This window comes from Phascolarctos cinereus, unplaced genomic scaffold, assembly GCF_003287225.1.
Source record: "Phascolarctos cinereus isolate Bilbo 61053 unplaced genomic scaffold, phaCin_HiC Scaffold_1;HRSCAF=81, whole genome shotgun sequence".
Taxonomy (NCBI): Eukaryota; Metazoa; Chordata; class Mammalia; order Diprotodontia; family Phascolarctidae; genus Phascolarctos; species Phascolarctos cinereus.
Window position 1 is genome coordinate 67836879 of NW_027555514.1, and position 23327 is coordinate 67860205.

At 42.9% G+C, this 23327-nt stretch overlaps 1 long non-coding RNA gene across 2 annotated transcripts in view; it reads left to right on the forward strand.

The window, feature by feature from the left end:
* Positions 1–1309: 1309 nt before the first annotated feature.
* LOC110211265 (uncharacterized) overlaps positions 1310–23327 on the forward strand; it is a 55992-nt gene continuing 33974 nt past the window's right edge. The window contains exon 1 of one of the 2 annotated variants that reach the window (XR_013485797.1): positions 1310–1967. This is a non-coding gene — a long non-coding RNA (uncharacterized LOC110211265). The remainder of the gene's footprint in view (positions 1968–23327) is intronic. The other variant, XR_002325339.2, reaches the window with a different exon arrangement.

The following is a 23327-nucleotide window of genomic DNA, read 5'->3' on the forward strand; positions in this document are numbered from 1 at the left end:
GTGTCATCAAGGGTATAATGTTTCCAGTGGGTTTGAGTTCAAATCGTGAGAGTGAAGGAGGTTGATGGACTGGGAGACCAGGAGTTTGAGGGGACTTGAGTATGTACAGTAATGTTCCCAAGCATAGGGGCAGAGAGTAGGTGGAGAGAATACTATGAGCCTTGTATTCGTTATTTTGAGGAAGGAAGGAGAATGACCTGGGAGGATGTTTAAAAAATGTTATCAGAAACACCTTACAAACACAAGGCAAGGGGTAGCTAGGTGGTGCAGTGTGATAGAGTACTGGCCCTGGAGTCAGGGGGACCTGAGTTCAAATCCAGCCTCAGACACACAACACTTACTATCTGTGTTACTCTGGGCAAGTCACTTAACCCCAAATGCCCCCCCCAAACAACAACATCAAAAAAACCACAAGACAAACTTTAGGCAGACCCTCTAAAATTTACAAGAATTAATTACTGACTAGTGGAAGAGCACCTCTTCCAAGCTGTGAGTGTTAATTATTCACATACCTCTGATCTGTACAGGTTAAGTGCCTACACCTTCTGCCAGCTGATTTTTTTTTCCCTTTCTCACCAAAGGTGTAAAATACTGCCCAAGTCACTCAGGCCTAGCAGGGGATCCGAAGATGTGTTTATTTTGCAATTAACAAATAATGTTAGGCAGTTCTGAGCCTGGAGCGAAGGGCCGGACTTTCTAGTATAGTATATTAATTTTCAGTCATTTGTGTGCAGTGTTGGACAAGTTCCAAAGTTGCACGTGTGTGCAGCTTGTATATTTTAAGCTTCTCGAGGGCAGCAGACAGTTCATCTTTCCCTCCCTCCCTCTCTGTCTGAGAGAGAGAGAGAACCTAAATATACTGTGGATGTTCATTAAATGTTTCTTGATGGTGGGGGTTAGGACCTGATTGACAAAGGGGAGTTAGGTCAACCCCAGATTGCAGGTTAAGGCTTTTATCTTTTGTACACACCTGGCTTGAGATACACCTTTATATTTTTCTCTAGGGATATACAAAAGAAGAATGAGTAGAGACCAGCATTCGGAGATAGGAGGTAGGGGTAGAGAACAAACCCAAGTGAAGTCGACACCAACCATCCCCCAAACAAGCAACACAGCACGTGATTAAGTCCTTCTAGGATTTGACTAGCTCCGAGTCGCATCCGCAGCTTTTATCTCCAACCCAGGAGATAACTGGGGGCGGAGCCTAGCTGCGGCTAAGCAGGAGGCGTGGGCCCTTTAAGGCAAGCTCGGTTCCTGTCCCCCGGAAGCGCCGGGCGAGCAGAGTGTGGTCAGGGGGGTGTGCCCGCGCGCTGAGCTGCTGCCGGAGAGTCAGGAGCGTGTGCGCGCGGGGCCTAAGGGAGCCGGACCAAATAGGGGCGGAGCGGGGAGAAGGAGGAGGGCCGAGCTCGCGCCCAGGGGGTGGGCTCGAGCCAGCCGGGTTTCTTTGGCACGCGGTCCTGGCCACTCAGAGAGCCCGGCGCCTGTGGACTGACAGGCAGAACGAGAGAGGGGAGGGGGTTGTAGGGAGAGGGGGACACAACACCGAGGGGAGGTCGCGGCTGAGGTCGCTACATAATTAATACACTCCACTCCCTGCTCCAGGCTGGAGGCTTGCAGAAGCTGGGGGAAGGACGCACTGGGGGGGCCAGGGTAGAGCCTCGAAACTTGTGCCGGGCTGTTGCTGGTGGTGCCGCCGGGGATTACGGGGCCAAGACCCTCTGTCCCACTTCCTCCCCTTGCCGCGGGATCCAGCTTCACCCAGGGAGCTGCTGGTGCTGCCCTGAGTGCGAAGAAATTCGGAGACCCGAGCGTTGAGGCTTGGCGCCCCTTGGGAGCCAGAACCGGGGCTTGCACCCTGGAAGTTTTTCCTCCACCGCTAACTTTGTCTCTGGAGGAGAGATTCCAGGCAGGTGTGTGAGCGCTGCTGGCCGGCGGGGCTTTCTGGGGAGGCACAGCTGACTACCAAGGTAAGATCGGGAGGCGTGTGCTTGTGTGTATGGGTGTGCTTGTGTGTATGGGTGTGCATAAGTGTGTGCGTGTGTGTATTTATATTTATGCATGTGCGCGAGCTCTGTTTCTCCCGGGAGGAATCATCTCATCTCTGAGGAGTTCCTCAGCCAGCTGGTATTGGGAGGTTTGCACATAGACTAATTGGGTAACTTTTATTCATCTCCAAACCTGCTCCCCCACTCCCTCCACTGTACCAGAAACGGTTGTTTTAATCAAGTACCTCTGAGGGTCCGCCAGCTTATGCTGTGGATGTTTGCACAGGTGAGAGAGAGCCTGGTCTTCAGGCTGGGGAGAGCGTTGCTTCCAACACTTCATTTCTTTGCTCGATCCCTTTCCATCAACCCCCGTCTCTGGGGCCGGAGCCTGCCTAGTTGGCCCCTAAGCTTAGGGGGCACCGGAGCTCTGGGGTTGAAGTTGCACCCTGCCTACTCTCCTTAGGACCCAGGGGGAGTTAATAAGTCGGGCTTCCCCGAAAGCCCTCCCCCTCCCCTTTTTCCCCTCTCAGTCTCTCTAGCTGCTGGGAATACAGGGCAGTACTCAGTTTTCAAGGACAGGAAAAAATCTGCCGGAGTTTTAAAATAGGACTTGCATCCGTCTGATTCCCAGCAGTTTCCTTAGGACGCCGCCTGGGGCCAGGGTGTGGGTTCTTTAGCCCTCCCCGCGAGGTGGAATCTCTTCTTCTGGCTCCGCTCCCTGCGTGTCAGCGCCCTGGCTTCGCGGGGCTGTCGGGGTCTAGGGGTTTGGCCGCTGGCTCCGGGCGGTGACTGTACGATGACTGTCCCTTTCTTTCTAGTTGGAAAGGGCTGGGTGGAGGGAGCCTGACTCCTTAAACCTAGAGGCGGGCATTTGCTAGGTGGTGTGTAATGAGAAGGGAGAGGAAAGAGCTAACGTGGGTCACTGCACATTAACCTCTGGTCCTGTATCTGTTACTGCCCACTCGCCCCCTTTACACACACTCCTTATTCCTCTCCTCCTCCCCAATTCTCCTACCCCCACCCCCGCACTCTTTCGGGTGACTCAGCAGAGGGCGCCAGTTCATGCTTGTTGCAAGAGGGGAGGAGAGTGGGGAGAGGAGAGCGAGGCCGAGTGTTGAATTTCTCTGCTAGCAGGTAAGGCATGAAACCTACAGACGCCCTGGAGAAATGGGCAGCCTGGCCCGCCTTCAAGGATCTTGAAGAGGGCTCCGGGAGCCTACGGATGGCTCCGGGAGGGAGCAGTTTTCTGGGACAAGAGGTTGGAAATGAGAGGGAATTTAGGAAGGTGAGGGGTTACTTTTCCAGTATTCTTGCTTGTACTGTTTGACTGAGTCACGCCGGAGGTGAACTGGATTCACAGTGCCTAAAGATGCCTTGGTCTATATATATTTTCCAACTAGGAGGTGGACTAGGTAGGTGCGGGGGCCACCCATATTCCTAGGAAAATTTTATGGCTCCAGATCTTGCAGAGTTAGAGAGGGAGAGAGAAGGGAATTGAGGAATTGTAAAAGTGGAGGTTTGCCTGTTCAATTTTGTGAGCTGTAGAGAAGTGCTTGACGTTGTTATCATCCGGAGGTAACTTACGTAGCTGGGAGTCTCACTTGAATAACAGTTGCACGCCCTAGCACACACCCACAGCTTTACCCTCACCCTCCACCCTCCTCTGCCCTTCCCCCTGCAACACTTGCAGGGAGCCTTCTCAGGAGCTTTTGATGCACAGGATGGTGGTTCAAGATTTCCCTTCTTGAGTTTTGGGAAGCTTTGCTGTTGAAAGATTATCCAAGGCCGGGGATCTGGGAAAGGGGGGGGGGTCTCAAGATTGGAGGCGGGGCTTGTATGTGTGTGTACTTGGGGGAACCACCATTTCCTTTGACGTTAAGAGCAACTGACTTGAATTTGGAGCTCTTTCTGTGCCAGCCAAGCTCTGGGGAGGCTGCATTTGACAGCACGCTGGTACTGAAGTGGGAAAGCCCAGAGTACAGGACTGGGAGTCCCGCCCTGCCCTCTCCCCTTGATCAGTTCCGTATGTACTCACCACATTTTTACGTAACTATAACCTATCTTTAAGAAAGTTTAAAAAAAAAGGCACTTCCCTTCCTTTCTCAACTCTCCCCCTTCCTCTTTGCTCTACTCTCGACATGCCTTAGACTTCCAGTACTTTTCTCAAATAAATAGAGTTACTGATCTGGTAGTATGTCGAGGACAGGGAGGACAGGTTAGCAAAGACAGCAGACAGACAGAAGTCGATAATTGTATTAAGATGAGGCTGCTGAGGCCGTGAGGGCAGCCTGAAGGTTGAGACTCCGTCGAAATCTGGGTCATGTGCCCTGCTTAAAAGCCTCGAGGGTAGGAATAACAGCACCTGTGATGTCCAGCAGTTCATGCAGCTGAAAGTTCCCCAGAGGGTGATGAAGGTTCGGAACTGGAATTGGATAACTTGTTTTCTTTCTTCCTTGGGGTTGTAATAACCCATTTGCAAGTGCTGGGGCGACACCTCTCTGACTTTGTGCATTAAGTACCTGATTTAGCTGAAGAGAAGAGCCTGGTGAAATTGGATCTGATAAGCAACTTTTAAATTCTCTCCGGTCCTGAATCTAGAAGAAATGAATGAGTTCTCCTTTCCACCTACTGCCCACCTCTTGAAATGGGGATATATATTTTCTTGTGTATATTGGGAGGGTGGGGAGGAGTACAAATGCTTAACTTAAAAGCTTTGGGAGATACAGATTTGGCACATGCCCTGTTGACATTGTCTAATGGAATCACATGTTGCTGTCCTAAGGCTCCAGTCATCTATATGCAAGTAACCCTATACAGCCACATGTGGAGACTGACTTACTGTCCATATGCTACAGGTTTTGATGGACTTTCTTTCCCAATACCACCCTGGCCATTGTTAGTGTTTGTGACTTAATTAAGCTGGCTTCTATTAAGCATTCAAGAAAAGGACTGAATGAGAACTTATCCCTGGCACTCCTTGGAACCAATTTTTTGATGGAATTATACAATGGAATTAGAAATAGCATTTATTTACTTCATCTGGTGGCTATTCTGTAATGGTAGACTCTTTAGAATCCATACCTCCTTTTAAAGTATTCATTTTATTAGTGTGAGAGAGTCTATTGAGTTATTCAGTTGACTGACCCAACTTAAAAAAAGCTACCTCAATCTGGTAAGACTAAATCAATCTCCACTCAAGCAAAGGCATTTAAGTAGATGAAAAATTCTTAATCAGTTTGAAAGGAAAGAAAGTGTGGATGAAATGAAATAAAGCAACATGGGAAATATGTTGGTATTGGTTGGGAAGACAGTCACACCCAATGGGGCTTGTATAAAGTAGCAAGCCATGCTAGAATCTGGGCGTTCAAATGTAGGGCAAACCTAGACAAGTAGCCAGCCCCCACTATAGGACCCCAATCTGCCAGTGGCTGGGGTTGGAAAAGTGAGCCCCAGGTTTGCAGTGCAGTAGTGTATCAAAAATATAGCTGTGTTCAGTGTAGTTATATTTTAACTTATTTAACTCAGTCATTTTAACTTATTGTGGTGAGTCATCTCCCCTCCTTTCTCAGTCAAGTGTGTCTTAGGAAAGTTACTCAACCTATTGACTTTACCATTAAATCCTCCTCAGTCACCTTTGGGGCTTCATTCATATGTTAATGTAATGTAATGTAACTATACTTTATGTAATGTATACTATACTTTAAGATTGAGTTTTATAATGTTGTATCTTTTTTGCCCAATAAGCCTGCCTTTTTGAAGAAAAAAAAATTTTCAGACTCTGGAATGATACTTATTATAATTGGTGACTCAAAATGTCCCTAGTGCTGAGCCAGTTAAAATGGGGAGAGGAGGGGGTGCCTGACAACTATTAATTTAAATGCTAAACTTTCCTTCCCTTCCTTCTGCCCTACTTTAATTTACTTTCCTTTTCCCCCTGAACTCCAGAGAGATACCAGCAAAGACAGTTAATAGTTGGACCTTGTTTGCCATCACTTTGAGTTTTCCATATGCATGGATTCATACAAACGCACACACACACACACACACACACACACACACACACTGGTAAGTATATCTGATTACTTCTAACTTGCCTAAATACTTAGAATAGTTAACAAGAAGCTCAGAAATCATGAGCATGCTCCCTCATTCTGTCCTTTTATTTCAATTTAGTAATTTTAAAAATTGACCTATTAAGGGTAAACACTACAAAAAAAATAGCCAAGCCTTCCACATCCCTATCTCCCTTTCCCTCTTGGTAGAATGTTGGCCAAAGGGGCCATTTTCCTGTTGCATAATATTTTGTACTGTGGATTGGTTGTTTCAAAGTGAGCTAAGTGGTAGAAAGGAGTGTGTCTGCAAGGATGGGGTCTGGGACCTCAACTCCAGTGACGTGACACCCACAGTGTAACAAGGGTATTGCAAGTTGAAAGAAAATAGTTTTACCCTTTTATAGAGTGAGCTCATCAGTGAAAGTTCTTCAATTTCACAAATAGTGGAGAAAAACTGGGGGAGGGAAGAGCCTGAGGGTAAATGCAGTTTCCTTTCATAACTTCTGGTTTATTAGAGGAAGGAAGAATACTTCTCTAATGCTAAGAATATTAAAATGAATCACCGAATTTCAGAACGGAAAGGGAGCTGCTTACCTAATGTTCAATGGACCTTGGGCTCAAGAATTGTTTCTTTTAGAAAGAAAATTAGAAAAATTGAGGCTGTAGGTTTAGTGAGTTGGAACTGGCTGCCTTTTCCACCCACCCCCATACCTGGAAAGTTCTCCCTCCTCCTCTCAGACTACTGACCTCCCTGGCTTCCTTTAAGTCCCAATTAAAATCCTACCTTCTACAGGAAGCCTTTCCTAACTCCCTTTTAAGTCCAATGTTTTCCTTCTGTTAACTATTTCCCGTATGTAGCTTGTTTCATATATGTTTGTTTGTATGTTGTCTCTCCCATTAGATTGTGAGCTCCCTGAGAGCAGAAACTGTTTTTTGCCTCTTTTTGTATCCCTAATGCTTAGCATTCTTCCTGGCATATAGTAGGTACTTAATAAAAGTTTAATAATTGATTGATGTACAAAGTACTAGGGATACACATTTTAAAATGAAAGTCTCTGCTGTTCTCAAGGAACTCACATTCTAACGGGGAGCTACCACACATGTGAGAGGGTTCAGCTGCTGGGCAAATGGCAAAGCTTTATTTGTGGTGTTCCTTAAGACCCAGGGGCTGGGCAGAAAAACCTGGGTTCTAGTCCAACCTCTGACACATGCTAATCATGTTACATTCCTGAGCAAGTTGGCTTCACCTCTTGGTGTCCCCAGGTAATTCCTTAACATAGTAAGTGGCTGAATGAATAGCTGTCAGTCTGCATTGGTGGAGGGAGTTTGCAAGCTGGGAGCTCTCTACATCAATGAAATCAGACCAAAAAGGAAAAGGGGGAAAAATTTAAGCATATGAATAGTATTTCTGGAGCCTCCTAATCTCATTATCTAGCCACTAAAGCTAACTTTGTGGCCATAGGAGAGAGATAACTTTCTTGGTGGTGCATAGCTCACAATACCAGAGGTCATACTGGGTTTTAGTTCTGTTTCCTTTGCCTGTCCTGTAGTTCAGTTAGGTAGTGAAGTGGATAGAACTCTGGGCTTGAAGTCAGGATGTCCTGAGTTCAAATCCAGCCTCTGACACACTAGCTGTGTGACCCTGGGTGAGTTGTTTAACCCTGTTTGCCTCAGTTTTCTCATCTGTACAATGAGCTGGAGAAGGAAATGGCAAACCACTCCAGTGTCTTTGCCAAGAAAACCCCAAATGAGGTCACAAAGAGTTGCCTATAACTGAAAAACAAGCTTCCCTTATAACTCAAGTCAATTTCCTCATCCATCAAATGGCCAGAATAATGTTTGCCTTGTCTTAGTGGCATTTAGATACAGATGTAGAGGCCGTCTAGTTAGTACAACACCCACATTTTACAGATTAGGGAGCTTTGGGAAATTAAATGTCTTATCCAAGGTCACACAGGTAGTAAATGTCAAAGGTGTGATTTGAAACGAGGTCTTTTGAGTCCAAAACTAATGCTCTTTGAGGATCAAGAACCTCATCACACAAACAGTACCATGGTTTTGTTTGTAAGCAAGAGTAACTTTGAGTCTAGCTAGGAACTTAGCTGTTTGATTGAAGCTCAATTGTTACTTGTAAAGGGTTAGGAGCAAAACCGCAAGTGTTTTTGTGAATGAGGGCCACACAATTTGTATCCACTTGTTTCGCTCTGTGACTATGAAGAAAGGAGCAGCTGGAATACATGTGCCAGACCTGCCCTCGCCTGTCGCCTCTATTGTGCTGTGGATCAACTCGTAGCCTTATTTGGGGTTGCCTTGCATCTTGTTCAGAAGCATCCCACATTCCCCAGCTGTTCCAGAACCTCTCCATTCAGGAGCCTGCCAGCTGCTCCACAGCAACTGCAGTGACCCTGGCTGCCTCAATTAGCCAAGCAAGGTGAAATTGGGAAAGTCTGTCCAATTTTATTGTGAGCAGTCCTGTTTATCTGGATGATCCCAGCCATCATTCTGGGCTGCTTAAAAAGGAAATGTTCAAAGAAATGCCCCTGAGGTGGTCTGTATATTAAAATAATTTGGAACTACTGTCTGCGTATTGAAGACTCTGGCACATAGAATAACTGTTGATTCTATAGTGCTCTCCTTATAAAAACTTTATGTATGTATTATTATCTCCATTTTGCAGAGGAGGAAACTGAGGTTCAGATGCAACCACAGAATAGCAAATGGCAAAGCTGAAATTTAGACCCAGATCTTCTCACTTGAAATCTAGTAAGGTTTTTATTTATACTGTACTGATATCCTTTGCATTATATTTAGTACCAAATAACTACTATCTTATTTCAAAAACAAATGTACTTTTTAGTTTCTAGACAAATCAGGAGGCTTTACTGTATGGATTTTGTAGCCTAAGCTGCTCTAATGTGTTGCACAGAATGCTTCAAAGTGATTCTTTTTGATACCGTTTTACCTTCCTCCTCACTTCAATCTCTTAGGATTCTTAGGTCCTAAATCAGGGATGGGGAACCTGTGACCTCAAGGCCACGTGTGGCCCTCTAGGTCCTCAAGTGAGGCCTTTTGACTGAATCAGATTCCATCAAAGGGATGCATTTGAGGACCTAGAGGGCCACATGTGGCCTTGAGGCTGCAGGTTCCTCACCTCTGTGACCTGATCTGTGATTTGATGATTATTTATTAGTAGTGTTAATGGCAAATTATTTGGATAGCAGTGCCCTTTTTCCCCCCAATGAACCTCACCCCTCTCAGCCTTTCCTGCTTCTGGTGAAGGCACCAGTATCCTTCCAGTCACCCTGCCTGGCACCTTCACAGTCATACCCCAACATCAGTCTCCCTCACTATACTCATCCAATCAGTTGCCAAGTTTTGTCGATTCCAGTCTGTCACATAGCAAACACCCTAGTTCAAGTCCTCATCACCTTTCATCTCAACTGTTACAATAGCCTCCTAATAAGTTTCTTTGCCTCCAGTGTCTCCTCTACAGAGCTGCCAAAAAGGTAGTCCTAAAGCAGAGGTCTGGCTATGTCCCTCCACAGCTCAGTTAACCCCTTTTTCCCTCTAAAATAAAATACAAACTCATCTATTTAGCATATAATAAAGCCCTTTACAACCTGGCTGTAACCTACCTTTCCAGGCTTAGGATGCATTACTCCTCTTTACTCTCAGGTCCAGTCATACTGGCTTTCTTGTTCTTTCTCATCTGACACTCCGTGTTCTGTCTTTGTACAAGCTGTCCTGATATCTAGAATGCCTTCCCTATACCTCTGCTTCTTCAAAACCCAACTAGTTTCCTTCAAAGCACAGATCAAATGCCACCTTCTATAAAAGGCCTCTCTGGTTGTTTCTCCAATCCACCTCCCCCCACCCCTGGCCCCAGCTGCTCCTACCATTGTTCTCCTTCCCTTCTGTTTACAATTTAGGTGCTGTCTTGGCCAAGAAAACAACTTAATGTTGTGTTGCCCAGTAAAATGTAAGCTTCTTGAGGGCAGGGGCATTTGTGTCTTTGTATTTCCAGCTCCAAACACATAGTATCATCACTTAATCATTGTTTCTTGATCTGTAAAATATTGGGAGGGTTTGAAGTAGATAGTTTCTCAGGCTTCTTCTATCTCTAAAAGTATGATCTTGGACATTGATCTATATGCCACAATTCATAGATGGCTGGTTCATTTTTTAAATGTTTACTTATGTTCTCTCCTTCCTCTCCTGTCCCATCCATATCACCTGGTTCTTTTTTATCTAGAAGAATCATTTTTTTTGGTAGGGGCATATTAGTCACTTTATTTGTATAATTCCAAATCGATTTCCAAAATGGTTATACCAGTTCGCAGCTCTACCAACAATGTATTAGTATGTCTATAGAAGAATCATTTTTACATTAGTACAGACAGGTTAATAGCTCATTCCCAAGGGTGTGATGATTGCAGTAGTGATGATAGATGGCATTTAGATGGCATTTTTTAAAGTTTTCCTTTGCACTCATTTTCATTTAATCCTCACAAACAGCCTGATGAAGTAGGTAAAGCACTCATCCTATTCAGAGTTGTCCTTGTGGTCATTTGCTATTACACTTAACTTTTTTGAGAATTGTTCTCACTGTTTTATACGTGACTTGTCTTACTTCACAAGGGCAGAGACAGAAGTTTCTCCTTTTTTTCCCCCATCCTCACATGTGTAGGACTTAACATAGTGCTAGGCACATGGTAGGTAATTTGTAGAATAAATATGTGTAGGTTTCTGGGCACGTAATAATGTCTCTTTAAACTTCCAAGCTCTTTCAAGAGGTAACCAAAATGTTTTTGTAGACTAGTGCTTGCAATTATTTCACAGCTTGGTGTACTACAAAGCTTCTCTGTTCATGTCTGATAGTCAGGTGGAAAGCTAACACATTTTGTCACTTTCCCAGTGGGGTTGTTGGGAAGTGAGCCAGGCATTCCCTCCCTGGTGGGGAGCATGTTGGCCCTTCAGTGCCATTGAACCTAAGAGATTAGCACTGTTCCCCGCAGAGGAAAGAATACTAACAATTCAGCTCTGTGTGAGCAACAGTTGGTAGACTCTTCTTTGCCCTAGACTTTTTCTAGTGTAGCTACTTTCCCGCTTAATTCTCTCAACTCCTGTGTTCCCGCAGCCAGCACCACTCCACCCCCCTTCCAAAAGAGAGGGCTTTGCTTTGTCAGGCTAGGTTCCTTTTGTTGTTGTTTTCATACCAAGTTGGCTTGGACCCATCTGGCTATTGGTAGTCTTCAGTTTAGAGTGCTTGTCTCAAATGCTCTTAAGGATCTTATCTTTGTCTTTCCCCTCAGCTAATTCCTTTACTCAGGGCACATCTTTTTCTTTTCTGTTCTTTTCTGCTATTCTTCTAGTCACTTTTCCCTAATCTTTCCTTCCTCTGGCTAGTTAAGACGCCCATGTCAGCTCCTTATATCCAGCTGATCCTTTGTGCCAACAGTTTCCCAGGACCTCCAGCCATTTCATTGTTCTTCTGTCCTAAGCTATTCTGTTCTTTTTCCTTCTCTTCCATTCTCACTACCTCTTTCTGCCACTACTTTTCAAGAAGTGCCCTCTTTTTTTTCTTTAGCTATGTTCATATTCTGCTGCTTTTGTCCTAAACCAATTATGTTTGACTTTTGTTTTTCTCTATTGTGATCATTGTAATGGGGATAAGTTAGGGAGAGGACCAAGACTTGAGATTTAATTGGTATAGGGAACTCCCAGGTGAAATCAGTCAATAAATATTTATTAAGCACCTACTGTGTGCCAGGCACCATGCTAAGCACTGGACAAATTGAAGAAATTCTTTCTCTTAATGCAATTTAGTTCTTCCTTTGCAATTTAGTCTAGGAGAGTTGTCTAGAGTGCTCAGAACTTAAGGGACTTGTCCATTGGCTTCAAAGGTAACTTTCTATCTGTTATACTATTCTGGCTCTCATAATCATTGCATCAAATGCCACTATTTCCAGCCTGGCTTTTATAATCATTAAACTTCAATAATCCCATACCAAGGCTGGCTTCATAGGAGACTATTTTTTAAAGAAATGGTGCTGTGATAGTCAAAATTGAAATGCCAGCCTTGAAACTAGCCAATTTGGACATTTAGAAATTCTGGACTTTGGAGAGAAATAGTTTAAAATTTATTTTGGCATTGATTTTAAAAATAACTGACATGTCAATTTATTTTGGATACTCTTTTTCCTTATAATATTGAAATTTTGTATATGTAGAATTAATAGAATGTTTGTTGTTGTTGTTTTTAATGGTTCTGAGATCTACTTGGAAATGATGGGCATTTTTCTGACTTGTCTATTTTGTGTGTAACAGTAAGTACACTTTCAGTAGAAATCAGAAGATGCCACATTTCCCTTTAAGATAGGAGACTCTTTAAGATAGGAGCCTAAAGGTGACCCAACCTTAAAAGGAAATATACGTCGTCCCCCCCCCGCCCACTCCCCCACCAGAATGTGCCCTTGGAGCTCAGTCTTTGAGATCCTTCAAAATTTAACGTTGATGCCATTGTTGACTCGTCTGTCACTGGAGTTAGAAAGGTCCTTCTGATTTTGTAGATGAGTCTCTTTAGTTCTCCCTTAGAAACCCTGAAAACATGAATCACAGTAACAACTCCAGTTGCTGTAGGACTGTAAGTGTTTTTCTCGCAACAACCCCATGAATCAGGTAGTGCAAGTGTTACAATGTTACAGATGTTGCTGCTCAGTTGCTTAGTCTGACTCTTCATGACTCTGTGGACCATTCTTTCCATTGGGTTCTCCTGGCAAAGGTACTGGAGTGGTCTGCCATTTCCTTCTCCAGTAAATTGAGGCAGACAGACTTAATGACTTGCCCAGGGTCACACAGCTAGTGAGTATCTAAGGCCAGATTTGAACTCAGGTCTTCTTGACCCCAGGGCCAGTGCTGTATCCACTGAGCCACTTAGTTGCTTCATATTTTAAGATGAGGAGATTTATAGTTTCATATTGGTTAAGCCCAAGCCCCACATGGAATCATAGATTTAGAAACAGAATGAATCTTAGAGGTCATCTAGTCCAATACGCTTATTAATAGATGACACTGAGGCCCTGAGAGGTTAAATTACTTGCCAAGGGTTGACTCAGCTGGAATTCAAAGCCAAGTCTTCTACCTTCAGACCCTCGTACTAATAGGGATCTTATTTATAGCTGCAAAAATATATTGCTAATATATAAATTGTTGTTTTTCAGTTGTTTCTGACTCTTTGTGACCTCTTTTTGGGTTTTCTTGGCAAAGATACTGGAGTGGTTTGCCATTTCCTTCTCCAGCTCATTTTACAGACGAGGAAACAGCGTTAAGTGACTTGCCCAGGGTCACACAGTAAGTGTGTGAGGCCAGATTTAAACTCATGAAGATGACCCTTCCCAACTCCAGGCCCAGCACTGTTCCACCTAGCTGCCCAAACGTCTAACTAGCCAGCAAAAATTTCACCAGTGCCGTTGTAGTAATTTGGTCTTGTGACATTGGAGTATCTGGTAAATATTCCCCCCCTCCTCACCCTGGGCCCATGCTTGGATCCATGTAGCATAATCCTAGAGAGTTGTCTATGCCACTGAGAATTTAAGTGACTTAGTCACGATCACTCAGCTAGTATGTGTTAGCTGATAGGGAACAATGAGATGAAGAAAATAGCACTGCCATGGGGGTAGAGAGGGTAATGTGTCACTAACTTTTTAGATGACTCCTGCATCTTGATTAACCTTCTGGCAATAGGAATAATGATAGTAGCAGCTTACATTTCTGTGTATTTATGCATTTTCCTCTCTGTTCCTTATGGCAACCCTGTAGAAGAATTATTCTTTCTAATCTTTAGCAATGGCAGCCCGACCTCTTTTACTGGCTTCTAGGCCGGTGCTCTTTGTACTCTGCAGTGTAGGGGGCACCCAGGAACTTCTGATGGAAGAGGAGGGCTGCTACAAAGCAGTGGGAGAAGACACCACTTTGATTCTTAGTGCCTGAAGCTGCCGGAGCTTGGCAGCAGCGTTCAGCCTTACTACTGCTTGGCTCAGGACCGATGCCCTTTGGCACCTACTTGGCACAGCAGTGTTCCCCGACCCAGGATGCCATGAATCATTTATAACAGAGAAAACATTCATTACCCCCAAACTTATACTTTTTCTGAAGGCTTATACATTAACTATTTCTCCTTTCTTTAGTTTCAAAAAATGCTAGCAAAACTGAAAATCTCTGTTCTCATAACACTTCACAGTTCAGCAGTCTAGTTCTTTCTTATAAATGTGGAGGAAAGTTTTTTTTTTTCTTTGTGGACATTGCTGTCAGTTCAAAATAGTAAAACAAGATAGCAGCATTATTGTTTTCTTTTAAATGATTTTTATTGATATTGTTTGTTTTGACATTCCGTCCCTATTTCCCTACCCAGAAAGCCATCCATCATAACAAAGGATAAAGAAGAGGGGAACATGGTTTAGTAAAACTAGTGAACAAATCAGCTAAGGCTCACAGTGTAAGCACCGTGCCACACCTGTAATCCTCCATCACTGTAAGGAAAGGAATGAGGGGCATTCTCTCCTCTCTTCTTCAGGACCAACCTTCATAAGCATATTTTTATTTTCTGGAAAGCAAAATCTGTATTCTTAATAATTTTGTGAATAAGATTTAAATTACTTTTGCCTTCACTGGTCCATAGCATGAAAGAAATCTCTTTCACTAAAAATATATAGAGCCTTAGGGAAGGCATTTGTAGTCATGTGAAGTGATTAAACACAGGATGACTGTATTCTCTCATTCCTCCCCTCCTCTCTTATCGGCTAACATGGGTCTTAATACTCTCTTTATTATGTCTGGATAAGACCCAGGTTGTGAAAACTGTAATTCAGCGTGTCCCAGCAGGGAAGATTAGGGGACCCTTTAGTTTTCCATGAGCTGCAGCTCTCATCCTAAGGACAGAGAGGTAGAAAAGGAGGCTGGAGCGTGTCCAGAGTCAATCTGGAAGGAGCAAAAGAGTCTCCTCACAAAAGAACAGGTATTATGATAGTATCCAGGAAGAAGGGCAGGTCTGCCCCCACCCAGGGAAGAAACTGTATTAGGACAGAGACCAAACCCCTGCAGGCTCCTGATGATAAGGCAGACCTGATTGTAAGCCAGAGGGCCTTGATGCCTGAGGAAGGTGTTTCTGCTGCTTGAGCTTGCACTGCCTGCTTGAGGTCCTGCTCGAGACCTGTGACCAGCCCAGCAGCTCTCCTAGCCTCCCAAGGAGGCCTCAGCAGAGTCAAATGTGTTTTAAAATAAATTCCCTTGTCACTTTTTAAAAAACACAGTAATGAGCAGGTCGTTGACTCAGTGGATGGAGCACTGGCCCTGAAGTCAGGAGGACCTGAGTTCAAATGTGACCTGAAACACTTAATAGCTCTGTGACCTGGGCAAGTCACTTAACCTCAATTACCCCCATAAACAAACTAGTAAAATGAAATTCTGCTATAATTGCCTTGGGAGAGATGGTGGAGAGGGTAGAAAGGAAAATGTAATTTTCTTGAGCCTAAGAGTATTTTGTGAACATCTACTTCATTCTGTCACCTCAAATTCCTGGAAAAATTAATAGCATATAAGTTTAAGTTAGAAGCCAACATGCATTATCCAGGTAAATTTCTGGCCCATCCCCTAAAAATGAATTGGACAGATCTGGAAGCTTGTCCATAAGAGTGGTTGCTGCTTTTTTTTTTAACTTTCAAATTATACAATGACTTATTGAAAAGAAAACTTTTAATTACCTAATCATTAATCATCTCTGTTATATTAAACTCATATATCAATTTAGAGTTGGAAGAAACCATATACAGTATTGAGTCTAGCCCCTTATTTATATATATAGTTAAGGAAATTGAGACACAGAGAACTTCGGCATCTTACCAAGGGCCATGCAGATATTGGGCATCTAGGTGATACAGTGAATAGAGTGCTAGGCCTAGAGTCAGAGAGACTAATCTTCCTGAGTTCAAATCCAACCTCAGACACTTACTAGCTATATGACCCTGGGCAAGTCACTTTTGCCTCAGTTTCCTCATCTGTAAAATGAGCTGGAGAAGGAAACGGCAGACCACTTCAGTATCTTTGCCAAGAAAACCCAAAATGGGTTTACAAAGAGTTGGACACGACTGAAAACGAGTAAACAGCATGCTGAACATAATGAAGATACTGCAGTGGTTTGCCATTTTCTTTTCCAGCTCATTTTACAGATGAGAAAACTGAGGCAAATTGGGTTAATTGACTTGCTCAAGGTCACACAGTGTCTGAGGCCAGATTTGAACTCAGAAAGATGAGTCTTCCTGATGCCAGGCCCAGCCCTCTGTCCACTTGCCGCCTATAACAGTTCAATGACCAGCCTCTCTGAGGGGGCAAACCCTCTTGCTCTCATATTCCTCACAAAACTAGTGTGCTTGGTCAGGAGCTAGAGTGGGGGGCAGTGCAATGTCTTCTTTAATTCTGAGTCACATTGAGGCCCATGACTGTACTAACAGCACTCTTATCTATCCAATGGCTGTATATGTTTTACATTAAACTCCCTTGTCACTTAAAGAAAAACAAAAACAAATCAACCATGCTTTTGTTGCGTGGCAAGTATTTTTTCCCTCCCTTAGAGGAAAACCAAAAATTGGTTGCTTCCTGCTACATACGACTTTTATTTTTTGGAATACTTTTGTTCTACTATCTTCAATAGCTCAGCATTTTCCCCTTGCAGAAAACCATAACTCTTATTGTGGAAAACTTCACTTTCATTTCATATTCAAAGGTTGGTACAGTGTTAATTTGTTCAGTTTGTGGAAAGAACTATTACAATAAAATGCAATAAACCCTCACATATGTGTTTTCCCCTCTATGCACATCTCATACATTTTTTTTTAACCATTGGCAGACACCATTGGGATTTCTGAATAACTTAGTGTTATTTCTGTCAGTAGATATACCCTCATTTCCCATTTCATATGCAACTTGTCATCTTAAAACGAATGTGGGGTTGGCAGTATGTTTTCTTCTTTGTTGTCACTTTCAGCTGCCAAATTCACATGTGATGCTCTGTTGTCCACTGACTTACTTTGCGGGTTTCACACTTAATCCCTAACTTCTCAATTTAAAACGGGGTCATTTGCTAAGCGATGTTTCTCATTCTTTGCAGTCGTAAAGTAAATGGGCAGGAATGAATGTGTGTAGACAATGTTATGTGGCTCCGAAGCAAGGAGCATAGTGTTTGGAGTTAGGAACTGGCTTTAAATACAGGCCTTGCTCCATATTAACTATGTGACCCTGGGCAAACCCTTTAACCTCTTATGGCCTCAAGATCCCTTAACTGTAAATTCAGGGGCTAGACTAGCAGGTATAAAAAGTCTCTTCTAACCCTAAATTTCTGTCTTTGTAGACTTATGACTTTCTTATGGTTATTGAAGATTTTTCTTTTCTTTTTTTTAAAATTTTATTAATTTATTTTGATTTGTCAACGTTCACTTCCATGTGCTGTTGAGTTGAATATTTTCCTCCCCCTTCCAAGATGGTGCACAATCTGATATAGACTTTACATTTACATACCCATTAAACATATTTTCACATTAGTGAAGTTGTAAGTAAAAATTAAAACCAATAGGAGGAACCATCAGAAAGATGAAACAAAACTCAACAGAAGGTAAAAATAAGTGATAGCGATTGGACTTCCATGGTTCTTTCTTTGGATGTGGACAGCATTTTCCATGCTGAGGCCTCTGGAGATGTCTTAGATCCTCGTAATGCTGAGAAGGGTTCAGTTTAACAATCTTAGTCAAATGAAGATTTTTTCTCCACAAGTGTAAAACTTAGGTGAAATTAACTTAAATGTGAAAAGTGCTAGTGTGTATCACATGTCACTATGTATATGCCATTTCATTCCTTTCAGATTACAAGCTGTATGAGGGCAGGAGTATATTGGTTTTTTCATCGACATTTTCAGCACCTAGCTCAGCATTTTGTGCATAGTTGGTGTTTGAGGAATGTTTTTACCTATGAATGCCGTATAGGCTAGAAAGTGCTAGTTCCAAAAAAACAATTGAATACTCATGCTGGTATACAGCACCCCTTCTTCCACACCCCACCTCCAACATGCTCCCATGGAAACCTGCAGACTTGAGGCCACATGTGGCCCTCTAGGTCCTCAGGTGCAGAATTTTGACTGAGTCCAAGTTTGACAGAACTGATCCTTTTATGAAGGGGATTTGTTCTGTGAAGTTCGGATTCAGTCAAAGGGCCTCACTTGAGGACCTAGAGGGCCACTCTTGATCAGACTAGTGCTATTCCCTGAAGCATGCTTAATCTGGGAGGAGCTGGCTCCTTGTCTTCACTAGCTTTTCGATAAGGAGCATTGAAAGTTTGATTTGACAAAGAAAAGACGTTAGACCAGGAAATCGCAATTGAAATGCCAACTTGAGATGTGATACCCCTCAGTGCTTCATGTAAACTTTGCAATGTTGACATAACTAGAGAAAGGCCATGAATCCAATAGGTTCCCCATAAATTCCCTTGTCATTAATAAGTATGATTGAAATAAAATTACAGAGCGACAGAGAGTCATCTAATTTGAGTTGGTGTTTCTAGTACTATCAGTTCTGAGTAAAGAATGAAGACCTAAGAGAAACAGTTTTTGTAGCAGTGGAACATATTTTGTTATAGCAGCAGATTAGGACCTTGGTCATAGAGAGAAAACAAACTATGTGGTCTCTTTAATGTGGGAAGTATCCACATCCAAGTGCAATTGAAAGTCCAGTCTGGTAACGGGGGAAAGAATCATAATTGAAGAAATCTGGGAAATGAGCGTTGCCCCTGTTTTCTTAACCTTCCAGCGGTGCTTTGGGGAGGAGTTTGGTTCAGCTTAGGTAGATTTTCATGAGTTCTCTCCTTGGGCCTCATAAGATGACCTCCAGCAAGTCATTTGGTCTATTTCTTATTTTATAGTTGTAGAAAGGGAAGGCAAAGATCTTAAATAGTAATGAAGCTTATTTATTTACAGCAAGGGTTTTTAAGCTGGAACCCATGTACTTGTTTTTGAATATATGTATATATAATATAATATAATAATATATATAATAATATATAATAATAATAATATAATAATACATATATATAAATATAATAATAATAATATATATAGTATTTCCATGTAATTGCTTTTCTTTTTAATCCTATAATTCTGAAGAGTCTATAGACATTACCAGACAGTCAAAGGGGCCTACGACACAAAAAATTAAGAACCCCTGAATGAGAGAGGCTTTCAAACTTTAAAAAGATTTGTTAAAGCAAAGAAAGTATAGGTGATTACTAGCCCAACACTGTAGAGGAGTACAGGGCAGAAATCTCCACGGGTCCCTTCTCAGTGCCTTGTCTTTGTTTTGGTGTGGAGGTGCCATCAGGTACAGAGCGAGTATCATCATGTCCTACCAACCTCTATTATCTGAGGATCAGTCCGGCTAAATTTGGAAAGACTTATTGCCCAAGTTTGTCCACTGGATGAACTTCTTGGTCCATAAGGTTATGTACTAAGTCATAGAAGCATTGTGATCCAGGTGGGTGGAAGCAATTACCCATGGTGATGAGATCCTGGATCCTTGAAGATCTGAGAGAAGAAGCAGCCCACTAACTCCTGCAGTTTACCTTGCCTTGCTAATAATCAACAACATTTGTCAAGCTTTGTGCTGGGCATTGTGCTGGTGATACAGTGAGATAATCCTTGGGATGGGTAGGAGGAAGAGGGATACAACACCTCCAGGGACTGGGTAAATCCAAATAACAATACCTTCCCAATTCAATTTCAGGAAGCATTAAGTACCTGCTATGGGGCTAGCCACCATGATAGATGTGATAGAAGCTAGGTCAGTGGCAGGGATGATAGGAAATATAACTTGACTTTGCAACTTTATCTATTTCTAAGTGAATGGGAACGTTTTTGACATTTTTGAAATTTGTAACACTTTAACATAATAAAATCACAGGGAAGACTTAACTCAGGATACTGGGACAAGCAGCAGGAGATGTATCCATAAATTAACCTTTTAAGAGAAATTCAGTTGTGGGAAATGAGCACTTAATTCTCAGAAGACAAGGCCTTGGCTAGAGCAAGACAGACACTGCTGGGAAGGCTATACCTGTAGGAAAGATCATAGGTTGGGTCTGTGGAGGAACTCCTCTGGCATATAGCAGCTGTTGGGGGAAGGAAGCCCAGGAGAGTGGGCCATCTGGTAGTTCCTGTTTAAGCTACTTAGCTTGTTAACTAGGTGCATAATTCAGTTTTTTCTACTTGTCTAAGGAGTGTAGTTGTCAGCCCTCCCCCTTAATCTTGATGCCCTTGGTCAAAGCATTGGTTGCCCTGCCCTAGGTTTGGTTTCGTAATTGTCTAGTTTTCTCTCTCCTTGCGCCATCATTTGTCCTTGGAATAGAAAGCTGCTCCTTGGAGGGAGATCCAGTTTCAATACAGCTTTCTCTAGTGGAAGTGATAGGCCTTCCTTGGGGGAAAGTGAAGGAAGGTAATTAAATGTTTCTGCTTAAAAGGTCTTCACTTCCAGCTCTAGCTGGGCTATATGCCAAATAAAAGCCAGCAGGAATGATGATCACAAAAGCAAGAGGTTGAAAAGATTTGCTAAGGCTTAGCTTCAGTGTGAATTATCTACCTTCTGACAATGTAGATTTGACCATAGCTGAAAGTCTAGAGCACCAGGTAATCACATCCTAGGATTTCAGATATGGAAGGAGCTAGATGGCCCAGTAGATAAAGCACTGGCCTTGGGTTTGGAAGACCTCAATTCAAATCCTTCAGACATTTACTAGCTCAGTGAGCCTGATTCAGCCTCAGTTTTTTCCCATTTGTAAAATGGGGATAATTTTAGCATCTAATTTCTAGGGTTGTTGTGATTGGATTAAATGAAATAACATTTGTAAAATGCTTTATGAAGTATCTTAGGCAGCTAGGCTGTGCATAAATAGTGTTGGACTTGGCATCAGGAAGATCCGAATTAAAACCCTGCCTCAGACACTTAACACTGTGTAACCCTGAACAAGTCACTTTATCTCAGCCTCAGTTTCCTCATTTGTAAATATGAGGGCAATACTAGAACTTAGTTCACTGGGTTGTTGTGAGGATCAAATGAGAGATAATATTTAAAGTGCTCCACAAACCTTCAAGCACTATATAAGTGCTAGTTATTGTTATTATTATTTAATACAACTGCCCTTATCATGCTGATGAGGAAACTGAGACCTAGAAAGGGGCAGGGGCTTGTTTATGGTCACGCAAACAGTAATTCACAGAGATAGGGTTTGAACCCCAGGTCTTTTTAACTCCAGTCCAAAATGCTTACTTTACACCAAGATGGCACCAAACTTTTTTCTTTCTCTTTACTCCCTCTTTTCCTTGCCTGTCTAATAGAGACTGAAATTTGTGGAGTATGTGTACTAAGAGAAATAACATGTTCATAGCTTCAAACAGGCTCTGATTCTCTAGGCTGTTCAGGCTGCACATATTTCTTAGATCATCAGACCAGCCTTGGAGTTTCCAGAGCCCAGACTTCTGGGCATTAGTCATAGCCTATATAGTGTAGAATTAGGTAGAATGAGGGACAGGGCCAAGGCAAAGCTGATGGGTCAGTCACCACTGGGCTCTCCTTCCTCCTCCTCCTCCTCCTCCATAGAGAAATGCAGGCTTTCCTGTGGGCAACTGGGCAGTTAGCCAGAAGCCCTTTGGAGCAATCCAACCCTGAGCTTCTGGTAACTTGAGTCCTGGCAGCAGGAGAGCTGCTGATAGTCTGTTGTATGGCACTGGAAGAAGCTCAGACTTTGTTATCAAATGGCTAATGAGGATGTTATTGGAAGCTGCTTTCTAACTAAGCTGGCTAGGAACGCTTTAGAACTGGATCTCTATTAATAGCAGTGGACAATTAAGGCATACTCAGGAGATCAGAAAGTAAGAGTATTTGGGTTTTCATAAGTATGAAATGGAGCATGTTGACATATCCCTAAGTACATTCTGAAATTCAGACACCAAGCTGTCATCCGGACTGCTGTTTGTAATCATATAAACTATAACAGAAAATAACAAATATTTATACAGTATTCATGTTTATGGAGAGTTTTTCTGACAACTCTATGACGTAGATAGTATGAGCATTAGCTATCCTCATTATACAGATGAGGAAACTGGGGCTCAGAAGGCTTGTCCAGGTCATGTGAGCTAGTAAGGTTTGAATTGGAAGCCAGGTCTCTTAACCATAAATTTAGCGCTCTTTCCACCACCCTACAATGCCTCTCATCTGCTGCTTCTAGGAAATTGTATGCCCAGCTCCATTCCCCTCCTCTAGGCTGGCTTATGCCTCTGTTCTGCCTCCTTTCGGCTCTGAAATACTCTACTTATACTGTGTTTGTGTGTGTGTGTGGGTGGGTGGGTGGGTGTGTGTGTGGGTGTGTGTGTGGGTGAGAGAGAGAGAGAGAGGTTGGTGATTTGTTGCTTTGTTTGATGTGTTTGTTTTGTCTCCCCAAGAGACAAATTGCAAGCTTAGGTCATAATCTCCCCAATCTTCTATTTCTTTTCCCCTTCCCCTCCTTCTCTAAACACAAATAGAGCCTTCTTCCTCTATGCTCTAGGGATTCACTTAACAGCTGTGGTTGCCTGGCTCTCCTGATTGATACACACTCAAGCTGAAATTCAAAGCATGTTTGGTGATATTGAAATTGATCTGGGATATTACTCCCCCAGTGCTTCCTATGCCTTGTGGTGATTCTTGAGGAAACTAGCAAACCCAGGCTTTGTTTTTGATGTTGTAAGTTTCTCATTTGGGATTTTCTCAGCACTGCTATTACTTTTGGCTGTGCTTAAATATCCACTTAGGAAGTGCAACGTAAAGATTTAATGGTTTGGTTCATTCAAAGATCGGATCTAGTTATACTTTTTTATGGTGTAATGGGAAAAGCACTAGACTAAGACATCTGTAGATGGGTCCTAGAGCTGGCTCAGCCCTGACAAATCATTTAGCCCTCCTCTACTTCCATTTTCATTTATTCACCAAGTCCTCTGAGGCCTGCCTCTAAAATGTTTTTTCACCTACATTTTCCCTCCCCAACCCCAAGTCCCCCGTTCCACCTCCCCCCATTGCTATTGTTGCCACTTTAGTTTAGGCCCCTTATTACCTCTTGCCTGGATGATGGCAGTGGCCTTCTAGCTGGTTTAACTGCCTCCACTCATCTCATTTTACAGATGAGGAAACCTGAAGCCTAGAGAGGTTAAGAGGCTTGCCCTAGA